This window comes from Oncorhynchus masou, chromosome 28 (genome assembly GCF_036934945.1).
Source record: "Oncorhynchus masou masou isolate Uvic2021 chromosome 28, UVic_Omas_1.1, whole genome shotgun sequence".
NCBI classification, from domain to species: Eukaryota; Metazoa; Chordata; class Actinopteri; order Salmoniformes; family Salmonidae; genus Oncorhynchus; species Oncorhynchus masou.
This window is the reverse complement of record NC_088239.1, coordinates 13,293,091-13,303,649: the sequence shown is the minus strand read 5'-3', so window position 1 is coordinate 13,303,649 and position 10,559 is coordinate 13,293,091.

Here is a 10,559-nt window from a genome sequence, read left to right as displayed (position 1 = left end):
GTGTCTTCTTGCATGAGTTTGTCTGTGTGTGTGTCTTCTTGCATGAGTTTGTCTGTGTGTGTGTCTTCTTGCAGTTTGTCTGAGTTTGTCTTCTTGCATGAGTTTGTCTGTGTGTGTGTCTTCTTGCATGAGTTTGTCTGTGTGTGTGTCTTCTTGCATGAGTTTGTCTTGTCTTCTTGCATGAGTTTGTCTGTGTGTGTGTCTTCTTGCATGAGTTTGTCTGTGTGTGTGTGTCTTCTTGCATGAGTTTGTCTGTGTGTGTCTTCTTGCATGAGTTTGTCTGTGTGTGTCTTCTTGCATGAGTTTGTCTGTGTGTGTGTCTTCTTGCATGAGTTTGTCTGTGTGTGTGTGTCTTCTTGCAGTTTGTCTGTGTGTGTGTCTTCTTGCATGAGTTTGTCTGTGTGTGTGTCTTCTTGCATGAGTTTGTCTGTGTGTGTGTGTCTTCTTGCATGAGTTTGTCTGTGTGTGTGTGTCTTCTTGCATGAGTTTGTCTGTGTTTGTCTTCTTGCATGAGTTTGTCTGTGTGTGTGTCTTCTTGCATGAGTTTGTCTGTGTGTGTGTCTTCTTGCATGAGTTTGTCTGTGTGTGTGTGTCTTCTTGCATGAGTTTGTCTGTGTGTGTGTCTTCTTGCATGAGTTTGTCTGTGTGTGTGTCTTCTTGCATGAGTTTGTCTGTGTGTGTGTGTCTTCTTGCATGAGTTTGTCTGTGTGTGTGTCTTCTTGCATGAGTTTGTCTGTGTGTGTCTTCTTGCATGAGTTTGTCTGTGTGTGTGTGTGTCTTCTTGCATGAGTTTGTCTGTGTGTGTGTCTTCTTGCATGAGTTTGTCTGTGTGTGTGTCTTCTTGCATGAGTTTGTCTGTGTGTGTGTCTTCTTGCATGAGTTTGTCTGTGTGTGTGTCTTCTTGCATGAGTTTGTCTGTGTGTGTGTCTTCTTGCATGAGTTTGTCTGTGGGTGTGTGTCTTCTTGCATGAGTTTGTCTGTGTGTTTGTCTTCTTGCATGAGTTTGTCTGTGTGTGTGTCTTCTTGCATGAGTTTGTCTGTGTGTGTGTGTCTTCTTGCATGAGTTTGTCTGTGTGTGTGTGTCTTCTTGCATGAGTTTGTCTGTGTGTGTGTCTTCTTGTGTGTCTTCTTGCATGAGTTTGTCTGTGTGTGTGTCTTCTTGCATGAGTTTGTCTTCTTTGCATGAGTTTGTCTGTGTGTGTGTCTTCTTGCATGAGTTTGTCTGTGTGTGTGTCTTCTTGCATGAGTTTGTCTGTGTTTGTCATGAGTTTGTCTGTGTGTGTGTCTTCTTGCATGAGTTTGTCTGTGTGTGTGTGTCTTGCATGAGTTTGTCTTGTCTTCTTGCATGAGTTTGTCTGTGTGTGTGTCTTCTTGCATGAGTTTGTCTGTGTGTGTGTCTTCTTGCATGAGTTTGTCTGTGTGTGTGTGTGTCTTCTTGCATGAGTTTGTCTGTGTGTGTGTGTCTTCTTGCATGAGTTTGTCTGTGTGTGTGTGTCTTCTTGCATGAGTTTGTCTGTGTGTGTGTCTTCTTGCATGAGTTTGTCTGTGTGTGTGTGTCTTCTTGCATGAGTTTGTCTGTGTGTGTGAGTTTGTCTGTGTGTGTGTGTCTTCTTGCATGAGTTTGTCTGTGTGTTTGTCTTCTTGCATGAGTTTGTCTGTGTGTGTGTCTTCTTGCATGAGTTTGTCTGTGTGTGTGTCTTCTTGCATGAGTTTGTCTGTGTGTGTGTTTCTTGCATGAGTTTGTCTGTGTGTGTGTCTTCTTGCATGAGTTTGTCTGTGTGTGTGTGTCTTCTTGCATGAGTTTGTCTGTGTGTGTGTGTCTTCTTGCATGAGTTTGTCTGTGTGTGTGTTTGTCTTCTTGCATGAGTTTGTCTGTGTGTGTGTGTCTTCTTGCATGAGTTTGTCTGTGTGTGTGTGTCTTCTTGCATGAGTTTGTCTGTGTGTGTGTGTCTTCTTGCATGAGTTTGTCTGTGTGTGTGTGTCTTCTTGTTCTTGCATGAGTTTGTCTGTGTGTTTGTCTTCTTGCATGAGTTTGTCTGTGTGTGTGTCTTCTTGCATGAGTTTGTCTGTGTGTGTGTCTTCTTGCATGAGTTTGTCTGTGTGTGTGTCTTCTTGCATGAGTTTGTCTGTGTGTTTGTCATGAGTTTGTCTGTGTGTGTGTCTTCTTGCATGAGTTTGTCTGTGTGTTTGTCTTCTTGCATGAGTTTGTCTGTGTGTGTGTCTTCTTGCATGAGTTTGTCTGTGTGTGTGTATTTGTGTGTGTGTGAGACACAACTCCACACGCTGCCACCTGGCTGGTAAGAGATCCAGAGTGGTGGTTGGTGGGTGGTCATTGTCCCTGGCCTCCCCAATGAAGGTGAGTGCTGGCTGGGCTGGGCTGGCACAGAGCCCCCTGGGGACCTGACCTCCAGAGCAGAATGTACATCTGGTGTTGTCACATAGACTAAAGCAGGCATCACTATTTCATAAGGAACTGTATCAGTCTACTCCTATTTTTTATTTGCCAGCCTCCTTTTCTCCTCATCAGGGGTGACTCCCTGCAGCAGCGGTCCTCTCTCTCAATTCAAAGGGCCTTATTGGCCTGGGAAACGTGTTAACGTCGCCAAAGCAAGTGAAATAAATCATAAACAAAAGTGAAATAAACAATACAAAATGAACGGTAAACATTACAGTCAAAATGTTACAAGGGAATAGAGACATTACAAATGTCATTTTATGGCGATGTACAGTGTTGTAACGATGTGCAAACAGCTGAAGCACAAAAGGGAAAATAAATAAACATAAATCTGGGTTGTATTTTTTTTATTTGTTTGTTCTTCACTGGTTGCCCTTTTCTTGTGGAAACAGGTCACACATCTTGCTGCTGTGATGGCACACTGTGGAATTTCATTCAGTAGATATGGAAGTTTATCAAAATTAGATTTGTTTTCTAATTATTTGTGGGTCTGTGTAATCTGAGGGAAATATGTCTCTCTAATATGGTCATACATTGGGCAGGAGGTTAGGAAGTGCATCTCAGTTTCCACCTCATTTTGTGGGCAGTGAGCACATAGCCTGTCTTCTCTTGAGAGCCAGGTCTGCCTACGGCGGCCTTTCTCAATAGCAAGGATATGCTCACTGAGTCTGTACATAGTCAAAGCTATCCTTAATTTTGGGTCAGTCACAGTGGTCAGGTATTCTGCCACTGTGTACTCTCTGTTTAGGGTCAAATAACATTCTAGTTTGCTTAGTTTTTTGGTAAATTCTTTCCAATGTGTCAAGTAATTCTCTTTTGGTTTTCTCATGATTTGGTTGGGTCAAACCATAGGTCCCAGAGTGGTCAGACTGGTGGTACCATAGGTCCCAGAGCGGTCAGACTGGTGGCAGGTCCCAGAGTGGTCAGACTGGTGGTACCATAGGTCCCAGAGTGGTCAGACTGGTGGCACCATAGGTCCCAGAGCGGTCAGACTGGTGGCACCACAGGTCCCAGAGTGGTCAGACTGGTGGCACCACAGGTCCCAGAGTGGTCAGACTGGTGGCAGGTCCCAGAGTGGTCAGACTGGTGGCAGGTCCCAGAGCGGTCAGACTGGTGGTACCATAGGTCCCAGAGTGGTCAGACTGGTGGCACCATAGGTCCCAGAGCGGTCAGACTGGTGGCACCACAGGTCCCAGAGCGGTCAGACTGGTGGCACCACAGGTCCCAGAGTGGTCAGACTGGTGGCACCACAGGTCCTAGAGTGGTCAGATCGGTGGCAGGTCCCAGAGTGGTCAGACTGGTGGCTGGTCCCAGAGCGGTCAGACTGGTGGTACCATAGGTCCCAGAGTGGTTAGACTGGTGGCACCATAGGTCCCAGAGTGGTCAGACTGGTGGCAGGTCCCAGAGTGGTCAGACTGGTGGCACCATAGGTCCCAGAGTGGTCAGACTGGTGGCAGGTCCCAGAGTGGTCAGACTGGTGGCAGGTCCCAGAGTGGTCAGACTGGTGGCAGGTCCCAGAGTGGTCAGACTGGTGGTACCATAGGTCCCAGAGTGGTCAGACTGGTGGCACCATAGGTCCCAGAGTGGTCAGACTGGTGGCACCATAGGTCCCAGAGTGGTCAGACTGGTGGCACCATAGGTCCCTGAGTGGTCAGACTGGTGGCACCATAGGTCCCAGAGTGGTCAGACTGGTGGCACCATAGGTCCCAGAGTGGTCAGACCGGTGGCAGGTCCCAGAGAGGTCAGACTGGTGGCACCATAGGTCCCAGAGCGGTCAGACTGGTGGCACCATAGGTCCCAGAATGGTCAGACTGGTGGCAGGTCCCAGAGCGGTCAGACTGGTGGCACCATAGGTCCTAGAGCAGTCAGACTGGTGGCACCATAGGTCCTAGAGCAGTCAGACTGGTGGCACCATAGTTCCCAGAGTGGTCAGACTGGTGGTACCATAGGTCCCAGAGCGGTCAGACTGGTGGCAGGTCCCAGAGCGGTCAGACCTGTGGCACCACAGGTCCCAGAGCGGTCAGACTGGTGGCAGGTCCCAGAGTGGTCAGACTGGTGGCAGGTCCCAGAGCGGTCAGACTGGTGGTACCATAGGTCCCAGAATGGTCAGACTGGTGGCACCATAGGTCCCAGAGCGGTGGGGCACTTTTTACCCCTTGGGGCCTGGAGTTTTTCCTTATATGTTAACCTGACTAGGAGAACTCTGGACCCAATAAGGTATGACAGTGATTAATCCGTTGTAAAAAGGTTTTATATAGGCTGATGGGACCAGTTTTTCCTAATCAGGTCACATGTTTTTTTTTTAACTCCTGAAAAAAACTCTTGGCCCCAGGGGGATGAAAATCCTGTCAAACTGCAGCTACCATGTATTTATTCATATATATTTAGACGAGATTAGGAGGGGGGTTTCCTCTACAACAACAGATAGACAATAGAACGCACAGGGCTGAGCTGGCTTTATGCATGTTTACATCATGCAGGCCAATGCAACTGTAGGCCTTGTAAAACATTTACTCACATCTGTCATCACTATTATGTTGATTGATTAATTCCAGTTAATCATTTTGGATTAAAAACATATAGGCAGCCTAGCCAGCCCAATGCTGAATATAAACTACATTTGATCAGTCACATTTTTTCCTGGCAAATAAATGGACTATAAATACATAACGTTACCAATGAGTTACCTTGACCAGATGGACTAGCCCATAGGATGTAACTAGCCCATAGGATGTAACTAGCCCATAGGATGTAACTAGCCCATAGGATGTAACTAGCCCATAGGATGTAACTAGCCCATATGATGCAACTAGCCCATAGGATGTAACTAGCCCACAGGATGTAACTAGCCCATAGGATGTAACTAGCCCATAGGATGTAACTAGCCCATAGGATGTAACTAGCCCATAGGATGTAACGTTATAAAGCTGCTCTTATTAGTAGCCTACAGTTGATCAGACAGAAAAAATAGTATTGTTTTCATCCCATACAGCATGTCAGATTTCTAATGTTTAGGTGTAGCCTGCAACATTTATGTCATGAGTTTTTGCTTGTGTCTGTCCGGAGTGATTGTGTTATCATCTTTATTAAATAACCCTTAACTCAAGCCCTTAACCCCCTCCTTAGCCCCGGCCTGGCCTCAAGCCCTTAACCCCTTCCCTAGCCCCGGCCTGGCCTCAAGCCCTTAACCCTCTCCCTAGCCCCGGTCTGGCCTCAAGCCCTTAACCCCTTCCCTAGCCCCGGCCTGGCCTCAAGCCCTTAACCCCCTCCCTAGCCCCGGCCTGGCCTCAAGCCCTTAACCCTCTCCCTAGCCCCGGTCTGGCCTCAAGCCCTTAACCCCTTCCCTAGCCCCGGCCTGGCCTCAAGCCCTTAACCCCCTCCCTAGCCCCGGCCTGGCCTCAAGCCCTTAACCCTTAGGTATTTTGTGTAGATCTTTACACTCCCCCTCGCTCGCTCAGTGACTCCTGACCACAGTATTACCAGAGATGGAAGAGGAAGCGAGGCATCCCACTCCCTCATTTTTCTGGTTCATATACAGTTGATTACATTTACATTTACATTTAAGTCATTTAGCAGACGCTCTTATCCAGAGCGACTTACAAATTGGTGAATTCACCTTCTGACATCCAGTGGAACAGCCACTTTACAATAGTGCATCTAAATCATTTAAGGGGGGGGGGGGTGAGAAGGATTACTTATCCTATGAACTAAGCAGACCAGACCCAGCTGCTATCAAATTGGTGTCTATGGGAGACCCACCCCCCAAGCAAACCCACCCCCCAAGACACATTTTTTTCAATACTAAACAGCCTGAGTATGACGTCATCTTTTGTCCACCATCATTGGTGTTACTAAACACCACCAGATTCAAGGGTTAAAGGTCAGAGTCTCCTATTCTTTCCACTTTAACTTCCCCCTGTTTCCTCTCCTACATGTTCCTTCCTCTTTTCCCCCAGCAAAGAAAGCTCTACCAACGGTGTGTTGCAGTGGAGGCTGCTGAGTGGAGGAGGGCTCATAATAATGGCTGGAACGGATCTGTTGTGGTAGTGTTGATGTGGTAGTGTTGATGTGGTAGTGTTGATGTGGTAGTGTTGATGTGGTAGTGTTGATGTGGTAGTGTTGATGTGGTAGTGTTGATGTGGTAGTGTTGATGTGGTAGTGTTGATGTGGTAGTGTTGATGTGGTAGTGTTGATGTGGTAGTGTTGATGTGGTAGTGTTGATGTGGTAGCGTTGTTGTGGTAGCGTTGTTGTGGTAGTGTTGATGTGGTAGCGTTGTTGTGGTAGCGTTGTTGTGGTAGTGTTGATGTGGTAGTGTTGATGTGGTAGTGTTCATGTGGTAGTGTTCATGTGGTAGTGTTGTAGTAGTGTTGATGTGGTAGTGTTGTGGTAGTGTTGATGTGGTAGTGTTGTTGTGGTAGTGTTGATGTGGTAGTGTTGTTGTGGTAGTGTTGTTGTGGTAGTGTTGATGTGGTAGTGTTGTTGTGGTAGTGTTGATGTGGTAGTGTTGATGTGGTAGTGTTGATGTGGTAGTGTTGATGTGGTAGTGTTGATGTGGTAGCGTTGTTGTGGTAGCGTTGTTGTGGTAGTGTTGATGTGGTAGTGTTGATGTGGTAGTGTTGATGTGGTAGTGTTGTTGTGGTAGTGTTGATGTGGTAGTGTTGATGTGGTAGTGTTGATGTGGTAGTGTTGATGTGGTAGTGTTGATGTGGTAGCGTTGTTGTGGTAGTGTTGTTGTGGTAGCGTTGATGTGGTAGCGTTGATGTGGTAGTGTTGTTGTGGTAGTGTTGTTGTGGTAGTGTTGTTGTGGTAGTGTTGTTGTGGTAGTGTTGTTGTGGTAGTGTTGTTGTGGTAGTGTTGATGTGGTAGTGTTGATGTTGTAGCGTTGATGTGGTAGCGTTGATGTGGTAGCGTTGATGTGGTAGCGTTGATGTGGTAGCGTTGATGTGGTAGCGTTGTTGTGGTAGTGTTGATGTGGTAGCGTTGTTGTGGTAGTGTTGTTGTGGTAGTGTTGATGTGGTAGTGTTGTAGTAGTGTTGTTGTGGTAGTGTTGATGTGGTAGTGTTGATGTGGTAGTGTTGTTGTAGTGTTGTTGTGGTAGTGTTGATGTGGTAGTGTTGATGTGGTAGTGTTGATGTGGTAGCGTTGATGTGGTAGCGTTGTTGTGGTAGTGTTGTTGTGGTACTGTTGTTGTGGTAGCGTTGATGTGGTAGTGTTGATGTGGTAGTGTTGATGTGGTAGTGTTGATGTAGTAGTGTTGTTGTGGTAGTGTTGATGTGGTAGTGTTGTTGTAGTGTTGTTGTGGTAGTGTTGATGTGGTAGTGTTGATGTGGTAGTGTTGATGTGGTAGTGTTGATGTGGTAGTGTTGATGTGGTAGTGTTGATGTGGTAGCGTTGATGTGGTAGCGTTGTTGTGGTACTGTTGATGTGGTAGTGTTGTTGTGGTAGTCGAGCTGCTTACAATTATTCTATTCTCTGCATGCTATTCAGTACACTCTCAGAACATGATCTTATTGAAAACAAGAGAGCATTAAAAAAGAGAGAGGGACAGAGAGAAGGTGTGAGGTAAGAAAGAGAGAGGATAGGGACAGAGAGAGGGTGTGAGGTAAGAAAGAGAGAGGAGATGGACAGAGAGGGGGTGAGAGGTAAGAAAGAGAGAGGAGAGGGACAGAGAGGGGGTGAGAGGTAAGAAAGAGAGAGGAGAGAATGAGAGGAAGTCAGAAAGTGTGCTGTGTTAGCGAGGGGGTGAGGAGAGTGGTCTGTTTGTTGGAAGAAAACTTTTCAGAAAAAGAGAGACCAGCTCTGCTGATGACATAGCAGAGCACATGCGCACACCTGTTACCATGATGAAACCCCTTTCCCAAAACTGGGAGTAAGCCAGGAAACGCACATTCTCTCTCTCTCTCTCTCTCTCTCTCTCTCTCTCTCTCTTCTTCAAAGTAGCCACCCTTTGCCTTGATGACAGCTTTGCATTTCAGTTAACAGATGTGCCTTGTTAAAAGTTAATTTGTGGAATTTATTTCCTTCTTAATGCGTTTGAACCAATCAGTTGTGTTGTGACAAGGTTGGGGTGGTATACAGAAGATAGCCCTACCAAACAGCTCAAATAAGCAAAGAGAAACAACACTCCACCATCACTTTAAGTTGAAACTCCCCATCCCGGATCCGGGATCGTGACTAAAGCCTCAGGCTCATTAGCATAACGCAACGTTAACGATTTCTGAAAATCGCAAATAAAATGAAAATAATGCGCCTGCTCTCAAGCTTAGCCTTTTCTTAACAACACTGTCATCTCAGATTTTCAAAATATGCTTTTGAACCATAGCAATTGACTAATTTGTGTAAGAGTATGCTAAGCTAGCTTAGCATTTTGAGTAGCATTTAGCACGCAACATTTTCACAAAAACCAGATAACCAAATAAATAAAATCATTTACCTTTGAAGAGCTTCGGGTGTTTTCAATGAGGAGACTCTCAGTTACATACCAAATGCGCAGTTTTTCCTGAAAGCGTCTGTGTGTAGGAGAAATCGTTCCGTTTTGTACATCACATTTGGCTACCGAAACGAACCGAAAATTCAGTCACCTACAACGTCAAACTTTTTCCGAATTAACTCCATAATATCGACCGAAACATGGCAAACGTTGTTTGGAATCAATCCTCAAGGTGTTTTTTCACATATCTCTTCATTGATATATCGTTCGTGGAAGCCTGCATTCTCCTCTGAATTCTGTGGAAAAATACTTGCAGCTGACTTTTGCGCACCAATTTGGCGCAGGACACCAGGCGGACACCTGGTAAATGTGGTCTCTTATGGTCAATCTTCCAATGATATGCCTACAAATACGTCACAATGCTGCAGACACCTTGGGGAAACGACAGAAAGGGCAGACTTACTCCTCTCGCATTCACAGCCATATAAGGAGACAATGGAAAACAGAGCCTCAAAAATCCTGCTCATTTCCTGGATGCCGTCTCATCTTGGTTTTGCCTGAAGCTCACGTTCTAGGGCACGCACAGAAAATATCTTTGCAGTTCTGGACACGTCAGAGTGTTTTCTTTCGAAAGCTATCAATTATATGCATAGTTGAGCATCTTTTTGTGACAAAATATCTTGTTTAAAACGGGAACGTTTTTCATTCAAAAATGAAATTGCGCCCCTAGAGTTTCAACAGGTTAAAACATGAAGGTCAGTCAATCTGGAAAATTCCAAGAACTTTGAAGGTTTCTTCATGTGCAGTCGCAAAAACCATCAAGAGCTATGATGAAACTGGCTCTCATGAGGACCGAGGATAAGTTCATTAGAGTTTACTGCACCTCAGATTGCAGAGTTCAAGTAACAGACACATCTCAACATCAACTGTGCAGAGGAGACTTTGTGAATCAGGCCTTCATGGTCGAATTGCTGCAAAGAAACCACTACTACAGGACACCAATAAGAAGAAGAGACGCGCTTGGGCCAAGAAACACGAGCAATGGACATTAGACCAGTGGAAATCTGTCCTTTGGTCTGATGGTCCTAATTTGAGATTTTTGGTTCCAACCGCCGTGTCTTTGTGAGAACCAGAGTACTGTAGGTGAACGGATGATTTCTGCATGCGTGGTTCCCACTGTGAAGCATGGAGAAGGAGGTGTGATGGTGTGGGGGTGCTTTGCTGGTGACACTGTCAGTGATTTATTTAGAATTCAAGACACACTTAACCAGCATGACTACCACAGCATTCTGCAGCGATACACCATCCAATCTGGTTCGCGCTTAGTGGGACTATCATTTGTTTTTCAACAGCACAATGACCCAACACACCTCCAGGCTGTGTAAGGGCTATTTGATCAAGAAGGAGAGTGCTGGAGTGCTGCATCAGATGACCTGGCCTCCACAATCACTCGACCTCAACCCAATTGAGATTTGGGATGAGCTGGACCGCAGAGTGAAGGAAAAGCAGCCAAGAAGTGCTCAGCATATGTGGGAACTCCTTCAAGACTGTTGGAAAAGCACCCTAGGTGAAGCTTTTTGGGAGAATGCCAAGCGTGTGTAACGCTGTTATCAAGGATGGCTACTTTAAAGAATTTCAAATATAACATATTTTGATTTGTTTAACACTTTACT